The sequence below is a fragment of the Zonotrichia albicollis genome, chromosome 9 (assembly GCF_047830755.1).
Source record: "Zonotrichia albicollis isolate bZonAlb1 chromosome 9, bZonAlb1.hap1, whole genome shotgun sequence".
Classification (NCBI taxonomy): domain Eukaryota; kingdom Metazoa; phylum Chordata; class Aves; order Passeriformes; family Passerellidae; genus Zonotrichia; species Zonotrichia albicollis.
The window spans coordinates 36051762-36069691 of record NC_133827.1 but is presented as its reverse complement, the minus strand read 5'-3'; the positions used below and the strand labels follow the sequence as shown (position 1 = coordinate 36069691).

At 44.4% G+C, this 17930-nt stretch overlaps 1 protein-coding gene across 4 annotated transcripts in view; it reads right to left on the bottom strand.

Annotated features, from left to right (window-relative positions):
• Positions 1-15152, bottom strand: part of TBL1XR1 (TBL1X/Y related 1) — a 108530-nt gene extending 93378 nt beyond the window's left edge. For 2 of the 4 annotated variants that reach the window (XM_074547415.1, XM_074547416.1), the window contains exon 1: positions 14408-15152. The gene's annotated coding sequence lies outside the window, so the exon portion shown is untranslated. Of the gene's footprint in view, positions 1-13366; positions 13861-14407 lie in introns of those variants that run through there. The other 2 variants (XM_074547417.1, XM_074547418.1) reach the window with 1 other exon arrangement.
• Positions 15153-17930: the final 2778 nt, after the last annotated feature.

Genomic DNA, 17930 nt, shown 5'->3' with positions numbered 1-17930 from the left:
GAGCTTTTTCTTCACAAACTTTAGAAAAAACATTTTAAGTCTGATTTCTGCCTGAGGAAGAAACAGCTCCAAACAAAACCAGCTGAGGCTTAGAGTCATTGAGGTGTTAAAAGCCTAAATAAAATATTTCGGAAAATAGACTGAAATATGTGCAAATATTAAAAAAATGTAATAACTTCTAAAATGCAGCTCTATGATTGCAATGACAAGGAGGCAAAGACAGCATTTGGTTCAGAAGCAACACTGAAGAAGCTTTGAACAGGCGTAGGAAGAATGCCATGGGTTTGGAGGCTGAACCTGAGGAGAGAATGAAGGGCAGGTCCCAGGGAGGATGGCAATTTCCTGGAGAAGGGCTGTGCTCCAGCACAGCCTGCTCAACCCCTGTGTTGAGGAGAGGGCTCCAAGCTCTTCCCCTGTCCACGCTGTCCAGAGGCCATCCCGAGTGTCCTCGCTGTGTCCTGCCCTTGGGTGACAGCCTTGGGCGGAGAGCCCTCGATCCTGGGGCTGCTCTCCACTGCAGCTCACCTCCGCCCTGGTGCAGCCCTCTGCAGGCTCCACAATCCGGTTCAATGACCCAGCTTGCATAACCTCCGAGAGCACACAGCTACCGAAGGGCAGGCTCCTGCCAAATCCCTGCCCTCCCCCGGGAAGCGCATCAAATCCTGCACAAACTGCTGGAGCTCCACACGCTCTGCATGGAGAGCCGGCGCCCAACTCAGCTCTGCGTGTGCAGCGCTGGTCCTCAGCCACAAACCAACCATGCCTGGAAACCTGAAAACCCCTCCTTGATTAAAAGATTAAAGTCACAAAAACCAAAAGAGAGTCACTGCTTTAATGGCAGAAGGCACAGAGTTTTATCGTGAGCATCCCAAAGAATTTTATCCTGAGCATCCCAAAGAATTTCATCCTGAGCATCCTGAAGGTCTCAGTGCAGCACAGGTCCAAGAAGCACAGCCAGACAGACAGTTTTAATTCAACCTTACATGCTTTGATACAGCCACAGGATGAAAGCGTTAGTGGTCTCTAGTTTGTTTATGACTGACTGCATATGCTAGAATGTGCTCTGCCAAAACCCATTGCTAAAACAAAAACCAGCCTTCTGATGGCACAGAACTTCATAAACCAAATAAACAACACATTGCAAGTATTTAAGGTTTCCAAGCACAGGCTACTTCCATAAAGTCCAACATTGAAACTGGCAACAACACATTTCAGACACTGAAACAAACGACTGGCAAAAAAACCCCTGTCATCCTCAGCATTTCAAATGGTTCATTTTTCTGTTATCCTGAAACACTCAGGGCACTCAAATTACAACTGAGCAAATATACATATCCCTTCCTATTTAAAACAAAACAAAAAATTGGAAACATTAAATTTAAATCTTTCTGCTTAACCCAGGACTAGAAAACTGTCAGCGCTGAAAATTAGTTTCACAGAGCCTTAATGTGTCTGAAAATGGCTTATTTGCTACACATGACAAGCAAATTCCGAAATAAAGGGAAACCCTTTCCCTCAACATGCACACTAATATTTTTCTTTCCTGAAGGTTGGATTACTTCCAAAGAACCTGAATTGACTTCAATGGAGCGATAATATATTTCTTAGGAAGAACATGCAAACTGCCTGAGATCACAAGAAAATGGTTCAACCAAGAAAGGGCTTCACTCAGCTCTTCTAAATATACCAAAGAATCACACTTAAGTAATATTTTTTTAAACAATTAGGGCTTGACTACACCAACAGCTATATCAGCTGATATATAGATATATATTACTCTAAACAGGAATGAGACACTTTCTTCTTGGAGTCATTCCAAAAATAATGTGAGCATACTGTAAATTCCCACTTTTAACTTCAACCCATGCTGCCAGTGTGTGTAAATACATCTTTGCAAAGTTCAAGGTATTTATTTAACTGCTAGCAGGACTTTCTTTGCAAATTAACCAGAGAAATTTCACAAGGTAGAGCATGGTGAAAAGTAACCATACAGAAGTACAGTTTATAATAGCAAAACCCAGATGTCTACAACTTCAGGTACTACTCCTAAAGTGAAGAGACTCCCCAGAATTACATCACTCCCTAAAATTTCATTTTTTCAGCAGATGAAAAATGTCCAAACAACACATGAAAAAAAATAATTTAACAGTGAATGTCTGCTCATCAGTGTCACAAGCACAGCTGTGACAGCCAGGACCAAGATGTGCTTTAGGAGACACCTATACCCACAAGTAAAACACTGACCAGAAACCAATGTCCTCAGACCAGGAAAACCACTGGCTCCCAGTAAAGGGCATAAAAAATAGATTTTCATAAAAGCTTGTAAATTAGTTTATAGTTAAACTTATAAACAAGAATCATTTAGGAAGCTATAAAGGAAGACGCACCTAAATGAAATTAGATGCACATGGCAAAGATTTATGTGTATTTTATGTATGGGTGAGCCCATGGCAAAGATTTATGTGTATTTTATGTATGGGTGAGCCCAAGCAGTCAGTACAGCCTGTATGTACGGGCTGGCTGAGCTATCAGCTGGCCCCCTGCACTCTGAGGAGGCTCTGCCTGATAGCACAGCTGAGATAAGGGGCTCATGGCCCACCCTTACCTAAACCAACCACATTCACTCCAATGGCTCAGCCACAGCCTCCACAGCAGTAATGCCAGTGTTTGTGGAGCCAGGCTGTAAACTGGTGCAGCAAAACTACCTGGACTTTAATCTCCTCTCCCCACCAAAACAGCTGTTGGTTTAAACACATCCTTCCAGAGATGATGTTTTTAGGACATAAATCTGTCTCAGCATGGCAGAGGATTCAATATACCACATTAGAGGATAGAAACTCTTTTGTGCCTCTGCTCCATCAAGAACAGGGTCAGCTCAAGGCTCCCATCACCTCCGTTCCCACCCCCAGTGCTGGGATAAGTGGTTGCTTGTGTAGCTGTTCTCCAAAACCCATTCCTCAAGTGGCTCCACCAAGAAAGTTCTGCCTTTCCTCACTCCCAAAACTCTGCCAGGGTCCAGAAAAAGTGCAGGCATCTTAAAACTTCATATGAGGTTGCATTTCCACATTACTAAGGACAGAAACATGCCTAAATTTATGAACCAAGTAGCCTGATTTCAACATGTCCTGGCACTAGTAGAAAATATTTCCAATGTGAAGGACCACGTTCTGTCCAACAGAAAACTAAAAGACACAGACAAAACCTATAAATTAAAATGGAGTACTTGCTTAAACTGAAAACTCCAAGTAAGCAGAGACTGAAAAATTAAACAAAAGCCACTTTACACTGCTACCTACACAGCCTTTCATCAGAAGATCTCAGGGCACTGAACTCATCTGAAAAAGTTCCTGTTAAGTATTAAATCACTGGTGCATGGGTAAATTTGTTAATCCATTTGCGAAGGTCACACAGTGGCAGAAATAACAGATAATCCTGACACCAGCTTTCTGTCCTAATCATTATGTGGACAGAAAATCTTCAGTGATGTAAACAAAAAATAAAGTAAACACAGTTATTTGTCATATGCTAGTATATTAGGTCAACTCAGAAAGGCAAAATCGTGGGTGTGGGGAGTGGAGGTCTCTGGGGATCCACCACAGAGCTAGACAGGCCTGTGGAAATATATGGAGAGAACTCATACCCAGAAAGCAATTCCATAATTCCCTCTATCAGGCAGTTCCTGTGAAGGGACTGTGCAAACAAACTACAGTCACGCTCAAGAAAAAAAAAATCTGAAAACCTTGAGCAGTAACCCACAGAATATATTCCATTGCTGTATTACACCCACATCAGGATGCCAAAAGTTTGCCATTCATCCTGCATTGAACTTAAAGCAGTATTTTACAGACTGCCTGCAAACCACCCAAACTGGGGAAGTTTTCTAATACCAGAGAGCAGATGGACACACAGCTGACACTGTCGACACACAGTCAAGATTGCTACGAGAATCTCTACCAGCTTGAAAGTTTCTACCACCTTCCATGACATTACAAATGAAAGCAACTTGGTAATACCTAGTGTGGAGCTCTGACAATTCAAGATCATTTTGCTGAACAGTCCTGTAGAGGTATAAAACACACTGTGAGCACCAGCTTCCAAAGAGGAAAAAGCAAGACTATATGCTGATTTAAAAAACAAAACAAACCAAACAAAAAAAACCACCCAAACCACAACCACATTGATTCTACAAATCAAAAATACTGGACCAGACAATGAGCTACACAGCCATTGTTAAGATGTACTAAAAACAAGAACATAATAAAAATCACTGTAGGCAGGGAAGACTAATCTTTCTGCTCTTCCTTAAGCAAAACTCACAGCAATTTCAATGGAATTCTCCCCCAGATACGGGTGGATGACTGCATCCACAGCCTACACGTGCCAAGTCTGCTCCTGCAGCCAGCCTCTACTGCATCCATCTTAGTTACACTACACATATCCTGATTACAGGGATTTATAAACAGCATGAGTAATTTAGAGGTGATCCACAAAACTGTGACTTTAGTACAGATGAGGTTAACTATTATTGTCTCCAGTGTCACCAGCCCTATGGTAAAGGACTTACACCTGGAAAACTTTCAAGTAAATGTCTTTTACTGACTCTCTCAAAAGCACATTCTCCATTCTCTCAGTCCAAGCACATCCACTCTGGAGACAGAACACCAGCCTGCTATCCATAGGTTTTGCTGGGAAATGAGGTAGGAGAGAGTTTATGATCCATTAAGTCACCTGTGTTTATTTTCTTATGTTCTGGACAACAAGACATGAAACAGAAATGGTGTTTGGACATCAAGCAAGAGAGTGTTTTATCATGCAGCTTCTGGATGTGAACCCTTTAGAGACAAAGCTCCGAAGTCGCAGTGCCACACAGGACAAAGGCGCCTGTGCGCACGTCGCAGCCCGCAGCCTCAAAGCCCTGTTTGTTCACCCAGAACAATGGGGCATGTGACTTGTCAACACTACCCACAATAAAAACAATAAGATAAGGCTGCCACTGATTTCACCATGACTGACTTTGTTTTCACGAATTTTAAGTCACAATGTCAATAAAAACTTCTTGCATAAAACCCCTTATTTTGAAGAGCACAAAGCCAACCGCACCTTGTGCCGAGGTTTTCACTCCAACCTCCTCAGCTTTTCGTGTCTGTACTAAATGCTCACACCAACTCCCTCCAAAGCCTCCCTCTGACTTCATCAAGAGTTGGATCAATGCTATATGCCTAGAGCCAAGATTATTTTTATCATAGAGGAGCACTGCCAAAATTTGTCCTCTGCATTTCCTGCCCTGTGTGCCCATCCCAAGCATCCATGTGCCTGCAGGCAGGCCCCCACTCACCTCCTGCTCGCTGCCAGGGGCACACACAGAAAATGAAACTTCCCCAGCAGGTTTTGCTCCACCACTGACTCAGGCTACATCATCCAAACCCATTCAACCCCTCCAGTTCAAGAGGGCTACCTAGGACGGAGTCCTGCATATAAATTTAACATTTTGAGAAAGAGGAAGAAAGCAGAGAAGACCCAGAGAACAGAAACAAGAAGGCACTAATTTGATTTAAAGGACTGACGAGAGAACAGATGGGGAGAACGCAAAAGAAAAAGTCCAAAATAACAAAAAGGACAGAGAAAGCCCAGGAAAAAACAATTTAAAAAAAAAAAAACACCAGGTGGGGAATGATTAGAAAAATCAAATAAAGCCTTAGGAAGGGGTAAGAATAAAATGGTGCAAACTGCCAGCTCAGTTGCTACTTTCCTGCTAGAGCACGGACAAGGAGCAGGGCCAAGAGGAGAAGGCAGAGCCACCCTGACACTTGGAAGGGGTTAATCCAGAAAGAAAAAAGCAGCACAATCTTGCACCACTTGTCTTTTTATCACACAGGGGGAGGCTCGGGGGGTTATTTTAATTACACAGAACAGCAGTAGGCCCAGCAGCATCAGATTAACAAATACAACTAGGCAGCAACAGGCACACGGAAGTACATTGCAGCTCCAAACTTTCACCATTTACAGGAACATTAACACAAATGAAATCTGACTAACCTGATCTCTGAATGTGTTTTTAAAACCTGAGCATTTCTTTCATTTCACCTTGACAAAACTCTGTTCCACAAGCACGTAGTTACAGGGTTGCAGGCCCGGGCCACAGCTGGGTAAGTGGGAGGCACATTAAGCACAGAATGAAATTTCACATATTCTAACACCATCAATGGAGCTTTCTGGAGCTCTGCAGCAGTGTCCAACACACACAAGCCTTGCTGCTGGCACCACAGCCAGACCTCAGCCTACGTAAGGGACGTTCTCCTAGCCCGAGCCTGACACTGCATTTCACATACCCCCCGAGCCTCGCGTGTGAAGTCACCCCTAGCGTCAAAGAGTGAGTCCAAACACATCCACAGTGTTTTCCCTGGCTACCTCTGAAAGTTTCCATCCCTTTATCTTTCATGTAATTTTTCTAGAAACTCTTCCCACCATTTCTCCTGATACGCACAGGATCTCCAGAAGCACCCAGCACATGCAAGCAGTGAGTCTCTCTCTAACATGGGACCTCAGCTGTGTTCCAGGCACACTGATGGGAAAATTGAATTTGGTGCCTTCACAACCAGCCCACAGAATCATACAAAGCGAGGGCTCATTTTTTAAGACAAAAGAAAATAATACACCTAGGAGGGCTGTATTGTGCCCAGGCACCTCAATGGGATGACCCAGTGGTAAAGAGGGCTTTTTGTTTTATTTTAATAGAAGAGACTCTTAAAACTTAATTGCTAATGTATTTAATGTGTATTATATGTACTGTAAAAAAGTATCTTACAAAAGGCTTTGATGAACTAGGATAAGTAAAAAACAACCTTGCACACGTAGACAGCAGAAGAACCAACTAACATGGATTTTGCCAACAGCAAAATAACATTGATATTTCTAATGTAATCAAAGGCCATTCACAATCTGCCCTGGAAGACATTCACAGAAATACAAAGCATTTTTCTTACAACTCAAACAACTGTGACAAATATTTACTATAAGGGCAAAAAGATGTTAAAAAAAAAAAGAAAAATAAGTTGGTTTCTATTAATCAGCTACATTTAGACATCCGTTCCTGCTATCAGATCAAGCTCATCAAAACTGCTTAGTAGGTTGTTTCATTGTATTTGTGTGCAAGTTTTGTCACAACTCAACATATTGAAGTTTCATATTGCTGACTTTTTTCATGCCCACAATGGTAGATACTTACAGTCTAAACAATATACCAGATTGTGAAATTTAGTTGTGCCTTCAAAATAAAGTAGAAAACCAGGTACCATGTCAGCATCAAGAAAACATTCCTATTGTTCAGCAAGTACAGACCCCAGTTCTATAAACCCCAGATTTGTTGCATGAGCAATGGGAAACAGCTAGTCCATTGCTACACAAGATATGTTCCTAGCACAATTTATTTGATGTCAGCATTAATAGATGGTTTGACCACACTGTCCCTCATTTTCCCCCATCCACATTTGTGCTAACTTTGCTTTGTAAGTACATTAAAAAGTATAAAATCTGATACATTACAGAATCACAAACATCATCATAGCAAAAAATCCGTATTTTTACAAAGCACTTCCCAATTAAAATTTATCTTCAAGAGTCTGCATTTAGGAAAGTGTGCTTGTGTTGATACACAATCAGAAATTTCTGCACTAGAGAAGAATGTGAACATCCATACAAAAATTAGTGGTGATTCATTGTTTAGCAGTTGTCTTCCCTTTACAGCACTGAAGGACACGTTGCCAAACTGAGAGCACCAATACTTCCTTTAACCTAATATAGGACAAATAAATACACTTCAACAGCTTCTAAATCTTGCACGTCCTACTTTTTTGACCCAGATCTCCTGTTATTTCCCCCATAGGTCTATGCAATATCAAAACTATTTTTTCCCCACAAATTTAGACATAACCTAAAAGAGGAAAAGTTCTCATGCTTACTGTGAGCTAGAGAGACCAGGAAGCAGGGGGGGGAGGGCCAGACTCACTCATCTCTCTTAAGATCAATTGGTATTTTAAGGTAAGCTCCTCTCCCAACTGCTGAAATTAATGGCAAAAATGCTCATTTGTCCAAGAGGACTGTAAGTTAGACCAATATCAATAATAAATGATAAACAACGACATCTTTTTAATACTATTTTTACAAAGCAAAATAGTATTTTCAGGAGTCATGCTGACACTCGAGCATGAATCAGTCTGTCCAAAAACCACTAAAGAGCTATGAAACTTGTTATTCCACTCCTTGGACAGCTTGGGAAACTTATTCCAGGAAATCAAACTGTCTCCTCTCTGCCTGGTACTTTTAGGGAACCATCAGGGGACTCAAATCTGCCTCACATGTGCTCGCCATCCATAATTCCCCACTCAGTTTGCTGGCAATAGGTCACCCATGTGAAGAGCCTGAACTTTTAACATTGTTAATGTCAAATGGATGTAACTTTGAGGATGAGTTCTATTTAGGACTCTAGCTCTTGACAGTTTCTGTGGTTTTGGCACAAGACATGGTATTTAGCACTGTATTTTCACAAACAGTAAATATTTGACCCTTAACTCATAACCTTGGAAAAATGCTCCAGGAATAGGCAGCACAGAGATCTTTTCTGCAGCTCTCTGGTTGCCACCAACAGGCACGTAGCTGTGCACAGAGCAAAGTTTCCACTTTCACAGTCCCAATTCATAAAAATCTGCCATCAGCCTGACGTCAGTGGGGCGAGAGGGAGCTCTGTGTGCAGCCAGAGAAGCGACTGAATCATTCCCCAAACCCACAACGGGTTAAAAGGAGCACCAGCACTACTGAAGGGCCAGCTGCTCGCCTGCCCTGCCAAAAACTAAAACTATTGCCCCACTGGGCAAAACTATTGCCCCACTGAAGGGGAAGGGAAGGTCTGCTACTCACACCCCACCAGCTCAAACTTCCAGCCACACGCCTCCAGCGATAGGAAATTACACCCCGTGTGTCTGCATATGGCACACGGGTGTGGAGAGGGTCTGTAACACACTGACACTGAGCAGAGATTGAACAGAGCCTCAGATCATAAAACAAAAAATCCCACACAACTGTTTTCTCTGGATGATTCTGATTTTTTACTGCTAGACATTACTAGTAAGCAAGATTGCTCCTCTGCAACATGGAGACTTCAGAATTACAACAATAAACACAAGTCAGAGCACACAACATAGCCTTTTACTAATACTGCTCCCAGGAACAGAAACTACACCCTCACGGGAGTTTGCAAGAGCCTGCAAACCACACACAAGAGTTGATTTTTAGAAATGCTAAGCACACACAGAGACTGCCAACTTCACATGCAACTGCGGGGACTCAGCATCTTTGAAAATAAGACTATTAATATCTTACTTTGGAGATGCAGATGCCAGCTTATACTCTTCTTAAAAGGAGTCAAGCTTGCACCAAGCACAACTACAGCACAAATTCAGGCACCAGATCCCCATTGGCACCACAACTCCAGCTCCTGGAGGCAAGCAGGATACAGAGGGCACCAGGAAGGGCCATGGGCAGGCACTGAACCACAGAGCCAGGCTGACACCCAATCTGCCTGCATTACTCATCCTCAAAAAATGGTGTGTTAGGCCAATAGCATACCTAGGGATGTTGCTTCTGGCATTCCAGCTAACATATTTCAAAGGACCTCACTATCCTCACTTTGCACTGAGTTTGGTCACACACACTTATATCCAAATTAAATTGAGACTTTTAAAAGACACTGCATATTTATTGGCCAAGACAATTCCATAACGCTCTCCCTCGTCACTTTGGAGCTTTTTTCAGTAAGTTCTTCAGAAAGCTACACCAATTCACCAGACTTTCTGATTACTATTTCTACAGGTAAGGAAATGCACTCAAAAGTCTTCCCAGCAATCAGCCCATGCAAGAAGCAAGCGAGCAGGTGTGAGCTGCAACCCCAGCAATTTCACTCCTTGGCTAGCCAAGACAGCAAAATCCTACACACCCAACCAGTGCGTGCATTCTCCCTTACCATTACACAACCTCCAGCCTGGAATGACCACTTATTTCTTATCAAGGCAGAATTATTTTTAAGGCTTCTTATCAATATAAAAAGTCTAAAGGATGTCACAGAAATGTAATGGTAAGGTACTAAAGACAAAGGTTTCAGAGTGTAAGCTGAGTTCTGCAGATCCTTCCGAACCAGAGACACATTTAACCTGAGCTCAAACAAGGCCACCTAGACTCTAGGGCATTTTGTATAAACAAGCTCAGCCTTGTTTTCATTACAAGGGGGAAAGAAAGGGCCTTCTCATCTTGGACTAGACACCACAAGGCGGAACCCTAAGTTCTCCAGTTTTCATAAAAATTGGCAATTTCCAGACCAGACTTCCAAACCTTTTCACTCAAGCTATCAACTCTCCCAGAGTGACAGCTATGCTGCCTCATTTCACTGCTTCTTACCTCCAGTTAGCTAATTCAATTTTGCAAAATTAAAGGAAAGCCAATATAGTCCCCTACAATTTCATATCAAAAGATATTCCTTATTCCTCATTTCATTGTCACACTTTATCTCAGAAGAAACCAATTATAAAATGAATAAAGCCATCTCCATCTACTCTGGTCAGGATCACTTGAACCTTTTTCTAGTAAAGTCACTTGTCATTTAAGTGACTTTACAGAAATTAAGACCATCTAACTTCATACTTCAGCACTTAAAAAACTGGGCAGATTTGGGACAGGTAGCTAAATCAACAGCAGAAACACAGAAATGGTTTCTTCATCACCTGTTAATTTTAAGCTACTACATTAATGCAGCAATGCAACTCAAAACCAGAAATGAGCTGTCAATCATAGATCCTAATGGGAAGCTCCTGACACTCCTTCACCTAACACAAACACTTAAATTTGTATTTAAAAATGAGCATGCAATGAGTATATTCTCAGAGCAGTTACTTTTTGCAGGAGCCAAACATGCATAATTACAGAGTGTGCCCACACACACACTTTCACTTCTCTCCCAACCTGCAGCTACTTGCATGAGCTGATGTTTAGGGCACTAAATACAGCCATTATTACACCCTGAACTCGGGGTGCAGGCATGTGCAAACACACACCCAGTGAGGATGGTCAGCACAGACCAGTATCACACCACTCCAAATGAACAACGTGAGTTAGATTATCAGTGAGTCACACTTGGGTACGATACATCTCACAATCACAATATTGCAGTATTGACACAACACCGACCTGCAGCACACCCTGTCCTTGCTCTCCTCTCCAAAGCACAGACCAGACCATTCTACCACCTCCACCTTATCCCAGCTGGGCAGGGGAAGGCTGGCAGGAGACTTGTGTGTGTCTCTGCTCCACCTGCCAGCAGTGTCCTCGCCAGCAAGGTGTCAGAATTCACACAGGCACCACAATCCTCAGCAGCTGAGGGACCAGGGGGGCAGAAGAGACAGGCAAAGCAAGCAAAAACTGCAGGGGTGACTGTCACTTGGGACTCCCAACGAGCAGAGGAATCAGTGATGAAAAGGTGTCACACCCACCACTACCTCAGCCTTCCCTAGACACTGTACAGTGCTGTTGTACCAAAACAGCACCGGGGTAATGAAAGATTCACATCCTACTGCCCACCACTAATACAAAACACACCCAACTTCTGGGAGCAACTTCACAGACAGCTGCAGAGCTCATTCAGCTGAACGAGCCCAGTGATGTTCACAGAGCTGTGTGTTTTACAGGACTTCCTGACTTGTGCACGATTACATCCTTGTAGGATGTGGGTCTTTACTGCCACTACAGAACTTTTAACAGCAAACACGTTCTGACTCAAATGTGAAGTCCACGTTCTATTGAATTCCTGACCAAAATGAAGTTAGGTAAAATAACTCAGTTTGCTTTACATTATTCAGATCTGTTCTTCCTAACTTAAAACTATTATCTGAAAACAACATTATCAGCAATTTTGGCCATTTCCCCTAATCCATCCAGAGCCTCTTTTATGCTTAGGGCTGTAGCACTTTTTAGCATCAAACTCTTTCATGATGGGAAAATAACTATGAAGTATTGCTGTTGGGTACTTAGTGCTTATACCCTGCCTTGCAACTTCAAAGCATTACACAAACATCAATAATTACCATATATAGAGTAAAACTGAAAGAAGTATTCATATTAAAAAAGAAACTCACAAGAAAAAAAAATTTTAACTACCTGTTTGAAGGGGGGGAAAAAGCTTAAGCAACAGAATCTTCTGTAATTACTGTATTCTTTATGCTACAAACACGCATTATGGCTGTGCACGTTCAAACAAACAAAAACTATACACACTTGAAAAGTCTTAAAAATAAATTATAAAGCACAAAAGCCAAACCCCAACTCCTTTCGTAGATTTAAATTACATTTCCTTCTCTTTTCCTGAAGGAATGAGTGCTAAGTGTTCACCAGGTGTTCCCAATAACAGTTTGGGAGGCAGGCCACCACGTTCCCAAGACAGAGTACCAGAAAACACGGTTCTCATGGAGAAAAATCCAACTTCCTCCAAGAAAACTTAAGATAGCGACAGTGTACTGGCTTAGGTGACCTTAGGTAAATAATACAAATGTTGCCATTCCATTAGAACTTAAACAAAAACAAAGGGAAAAAAACCACGAGAGAAAACTACAGAAAGTTTGTTTCGATCAATTACAGGGCACCACCTGTGCCCTACGCACCATTAGCAGCCCCTTTTTTTCAATGAATAAGGGCAAAAACCCCTTCACAGCTCATCCACAAACACATACCCACTCACCTAAATTTAAGGACACACACAGGAGCTTGCAGTCCAGTCCTCATTTGGAATATATTCCAAAAAGCCCACTAACACACATGTCCAAAGGAAGGCCCCAAACCCAACGTGAGCCTCACGTGGACAAGCCTTTGGGTTACTCAGAGCAAGAAAAGGGCACCAAACTGCCCCAAAACCCAGGTACAACCAAACCCCAAACACCAACTTCGCACATGGCGCCCTTGCTGCTCAAGGAGCACAACTCACAACACCCAAAGGGCAGAGACCATCAACAGCAAAGAACCTTTTTAAAGCACACAACGTGCTCAGACATTTATTTTAGCACGGAAGGACAGCAAAGCGAGTCAGACAAGCCCGCAAAACTCTTTTTTTTTATGCAACAAAGACCTGTTTCTCCTGATCATGCCTCCCATGCCTTAACAATAAGGAAGGAATATGTTTTGTGATCCCCTCCCCCATAAATCAGTTAGGAATTTGATTTACACAGACAGGAAAACGAGGAAGTCGAGCACACTGGAGAGTAGTAAAAACTTCACCAGCAAACTTCACTTTCCTACACAGCGACCTACAAACCAAACTTTCCTCCAGACTCACGTGTCATCTGCAGCAACCAGCCCCTGCCATAAAGCACAGACAAAGTTTTGCTGTTCTGGGGATAAAGACAAGCGAGGGAGAGACTTTTATTCTGTCAAGCTGCCTTAAAAGGAAATTCGGTGATGAAAGATTAAATTCACCTGGAACAACACGATAAATTTTAACCCTTTCGAGGGTACAACAATAACAAGCCACATATTTCAGGACTTAAATCCTCCAGCAAGAAAACAGTCCACACTGCATCAACCGCGCGAGCTCCTCTAATTGATGCAACACACAATTTACACCAGGGTTTCGGACAGGGATAAGCCCTGGGAAAGAGAGACGCTGGGAAATGGGGATATATAAGGTTATTTAATGCCCCGAACCGGGCCCGCTCGCTGGCACCGCGGGGCACTGCATGTTCCACCCGAACTTCGCCGCCGAACTGATCAATAACTTGGCACTGGGGGGCACATGGGGAACGGCCCGGGGCGGGGGCGCATCCCCTCCCCAGGAACGGGAGCCGCGATGGGGGAGGGCTCCGCCAGTGGGGGAGGGGAACGGCCTCCCCTCCCCCACCCCGACCCGGCCCTGCCCCCCCTTCCCCTCCCCCCCCAAGTAAATATGCGGGAAGGGGGGGAGGGGAAGCCGCTCTTCCACACAAATCGGGCTAAAAATAGGCCTCTCGCCATGGCTCCAGTGTGCCATTCGCTGCCGAGGCCGGTGTCCCCCCCATCCCCCCGCTCCATTAAACCTTTTCTTTTTTTTATTTTTTTTTTAATTTTAAAAAATATGAAGGCGGGTGGGGGAGGGGAAGCCAGCGGCGCGGGGTGGGGGAGGGGAAGGGATAAATATGTGTGTGTATATATATGTGTGTGTGTCTGTATATATATATATATATATATATATATGCACACATTATTAATAAAAACGGGGGGTCACAGAGGCGTTGTGGTCCCATCCCCCTCCCGCCCGCACCGACACAAACAGGGCGGCCGCCCCCCACCCCCATCCCCGGCCCCTGCCCGCCCCCGGGGCTCGGAGCCCCCCGGTTCTTACCTTGCGAGCGGCTGCTCCCCCCTTTCCCCGGGAATGGAGGCACGAGGAATTCACCCTGGATTGTCTCTCCTCCTCCCGTGTGTTTTATACCGCCGCGTGTATATACGCGCACATCCCTGCCTGTGTGTCTCTGTGTGTGTGTGTACACGCGTATAGTTATCGATTATATATATATGTATATACACACATATATATATATATGTATTTTTAAGGTGTCCACACCGAGAGGAGGAGGAGAAAAAAAAAACACCAGGAAAAAAAAAACCAACAAAACCACCACACACACACAGGAGGAGGAAGGAAAAAAAATACCCAGCGCGTAGCGCTGTGATATTCAATTATATCCGAGCCAGGGGCCGGGGGAGGGGAGGGTGGGGAGGGCGGGGGGGGGGGGGACTGGAGATTAAGTCCCGAGGAAGGAGGGGGGAAAAAAAAAAAGTAATATGTGTGTGTGTGATTGAGATTGAGGAGGGATCGGGGCGGAATGTGGGAGCTGTTACTGGGGGAAGGAGCCAAGCGGCGCGGAGCAGCCGGCGGCCCGCAGACACTCCGGGTGCCCGGCCGCGCCGAAATGGGCGCCGGCGGAGGGAAGGGAAGGAAGGGAGGGAAGGAAGGAGGAAGGGAAGCAGCGGAGCCGGGAGGCGAGGCCAGGCGAGGAGGAGCGGCCCGGCCCGGCCACACAAGCCCAGCGCGGGGGTCGGGAGGGGGACCCGCTCCCTGACGCCTTCCCCGCCGCGCCCGGCAGTGCGGGAGGGGAGGGGAGGCGGCCGCGGGCGAAGGGAGGGAAGCGAAGGGGAGGCCGCCCGGGCACGACAGGCCCCAGGCCGCGGAGCTTTTCTAGGAAAGACATTAAACTGCGCTGCCAACAGAGCTTATGTAAATGCAGGATGTAACATGGTGGTTTTGCCTCTCTCCTCGCAGCCCGTCGCGGTTGGCGATGGCACCTGGCACCGGGATCCAGCCCCGTGTGGGCACCCCGCTGCCACCTCTGCCCTCTCGTTTCCTTTAACGAAAATAATCCTCCACAGCGCTAATGCAATGTCATACCTGGGCACTGCTCATTTTTACAATTGAAATGCTGTTTGTCATCTATAGGGCCGCATTGTTTGTTTTTGAAAGCAAGCTTTGTTAATCAAAACCACATTCATCACCAGGCAGCCTTTCCATCTTAAAACGGTTTTGCAAGAGCATTTCACACTCTTGGGCGATGGTCCAGCACTCCATGTCCGGACATTGGCACCCGTGCAGAGTCCCAATGACCACAAACCCTGCACGGATGCGATGGCAACATCCGAGGTTATCCCAGCTCATTCCAAGGCTCTCCACACACCCCAGCCCAGCTTTGGTGCTGCTCAAACAGGGCATCCACATCACCACACTCAATTTCAGATGTCGATTTCACCTCAATTTCACTGCAGCTGGCAGTAGGTAAAGAGAGGATCATGAATATAATGCCTTTTTTTCCTTTTTTTTTTTTTTTCTTTTTTTGTGGATAGAGTATTGTCAGAGAGCTATGCTAATCCTAAGGCAGAATTTCTAGATTTTACCTTCAGTCTAACACCTGGGATATACCATAGGCAGATTTTGCCTACTTAAGCATCATCACACAAGCAGATGGGGTTCATCAGCTCCACAAAGCCTTGGGTAGATCTCTGGGTGTAGGATCCTCTCATAATACACATTTTCTTCAGGGTCAAAGCCATGCATTTTTCCTTCCTTTATGAAGAAGAATATTTAAATACAGGCCAAAGTTATGTAAGGAAACCTAAATCTCTCTAGGAAAGCCAGGAAGCATATTTGTAATTGTAAATCACTTGGTGTCCAGCATTTATTTGTGTAATGATTTTGGTGGCCCAAATGGGCAACTTTCTTTTCTCACTAATGGTGTGTAGGCTGTCTGCTTTGGGTATGTAAAGAGGCAATAATTTTGAACACTATATCCAGTCCAGCTCCAAAATTTGCTGAAAGTCAAGAAATATAAGAGGGGAAGAAAAAGTGGCAAGGCACTCATTAACACGTTCACGCATTATAATCTTAGATCTGTCCATGCTTCTAATGGAGTTTGGCCTCTTGATACTCTGATTTATTTCCCAGGTGGAAGAAGATAAGCACTAACAGTGTGTGGAGGAAGAGGAATGGGAATATAGCCTAAGGCAAGAGGAAAAGGGAACTCTTTTGGGGGACTGAGGGACAGCAGGGGCCTCAAGAAGGACGTGTGAGAAGTCCATGAAATGAGAATGAGAGGTGTGACGTTCAGAAAGCTTGTGTGAGAAACGGGGTAGGGAGAGTCCCTGAAGTGTGCGTTGTTTGGCTCTCAGGAACTACAAACACTGTCTTCCCATCCATGTGCCGAGCAGCGACAGCGCGCTGAGCTGGAGTCATCTGGCTGAAGGTTTCCGTGCTCTGGTGTTCTCCAAATGTTCAGTCGCAGCTCTGGGGTGCCAGGCTCTCTTTTTTAACACAATGACGTGCTCAACTGGATGATTTCCTGAGAAGCTCTGCTCTCCAGGATCTGCAAAGTGAATTCTGGTGGATTTGTGCTTTAATAGTCGTCCCCATCTGTTTTGTTCTGGTTTCCCTTTTTTCACGAAGGCGAACACCCCACAGGACTGCACAAAGGCCTCTCACCCTCTGGGATGGGCTTTAGCCTTTGCAGCTCTCTGGCCCAAATGTGCAGCTGGATTCAGAGCTACAGGGGACATTTCCAGAGTGCATGGGAAGGAGGTTCTCACTTTCAGAGGATTCCAAGAACGGATGTTGGGTAACACGGGGCAGTTGAGCAGGTTGTGGTTTACAGCAGATTGTTCGGTGAGCGAGCTGAGCTCAGGGAGTTGACTTTGCCTTCTGGGAGAGCCACTTCTGAACAATAGCTCTTGTTACACTTCCCTTCCCAAAGTAGCAAGAAAGGTTGGACAAAACCCTAACTTTCAGATGTATAACTACAGCAGAACTGAGGTCTTGGTTCATCTCTGTGTTTGAATAAAAGCATGCTTCTGAAGTTCTTCAGTGACAGCTGCTCATGGCCAGTGGCTCCATAATCCCAATGACTGGAAAGTCTTCTCACGGCCATATTTTTAGGACACATCCTTAAAATAGTTGAAATGACTTGTATCAGGGAGTGCTCGGCCTACCAAGCACATATAAGCAAATATTTGCAATAACTGGCCCAGTGTTTGCACAGCACCAAGCACACTGCCTGGACTCCATAAATAATAATACTTGGCACTTGCAGAGTGGTTTCCATTTTCAAAGCACTTTAGTCATAACCCTTGACACCTATACGGCCTTTTACATCTTTACAAGAATTAATTAATCCTCACAATGCCCTGTGAGGTAGGTATGCACTGCAATAATAACAATAACAACAATTAATAATTCATGCATTCTACTCAAAAATCACTTCAGGGATTAAAATGCATCTGTAATACTTGGGGTTTATTAACATTTTCCAGCAAATAATAAAACCCATGCTATTGTGTTAAATCTATATAATATCTATCCATAAATCTTGTGCAGATTGGAG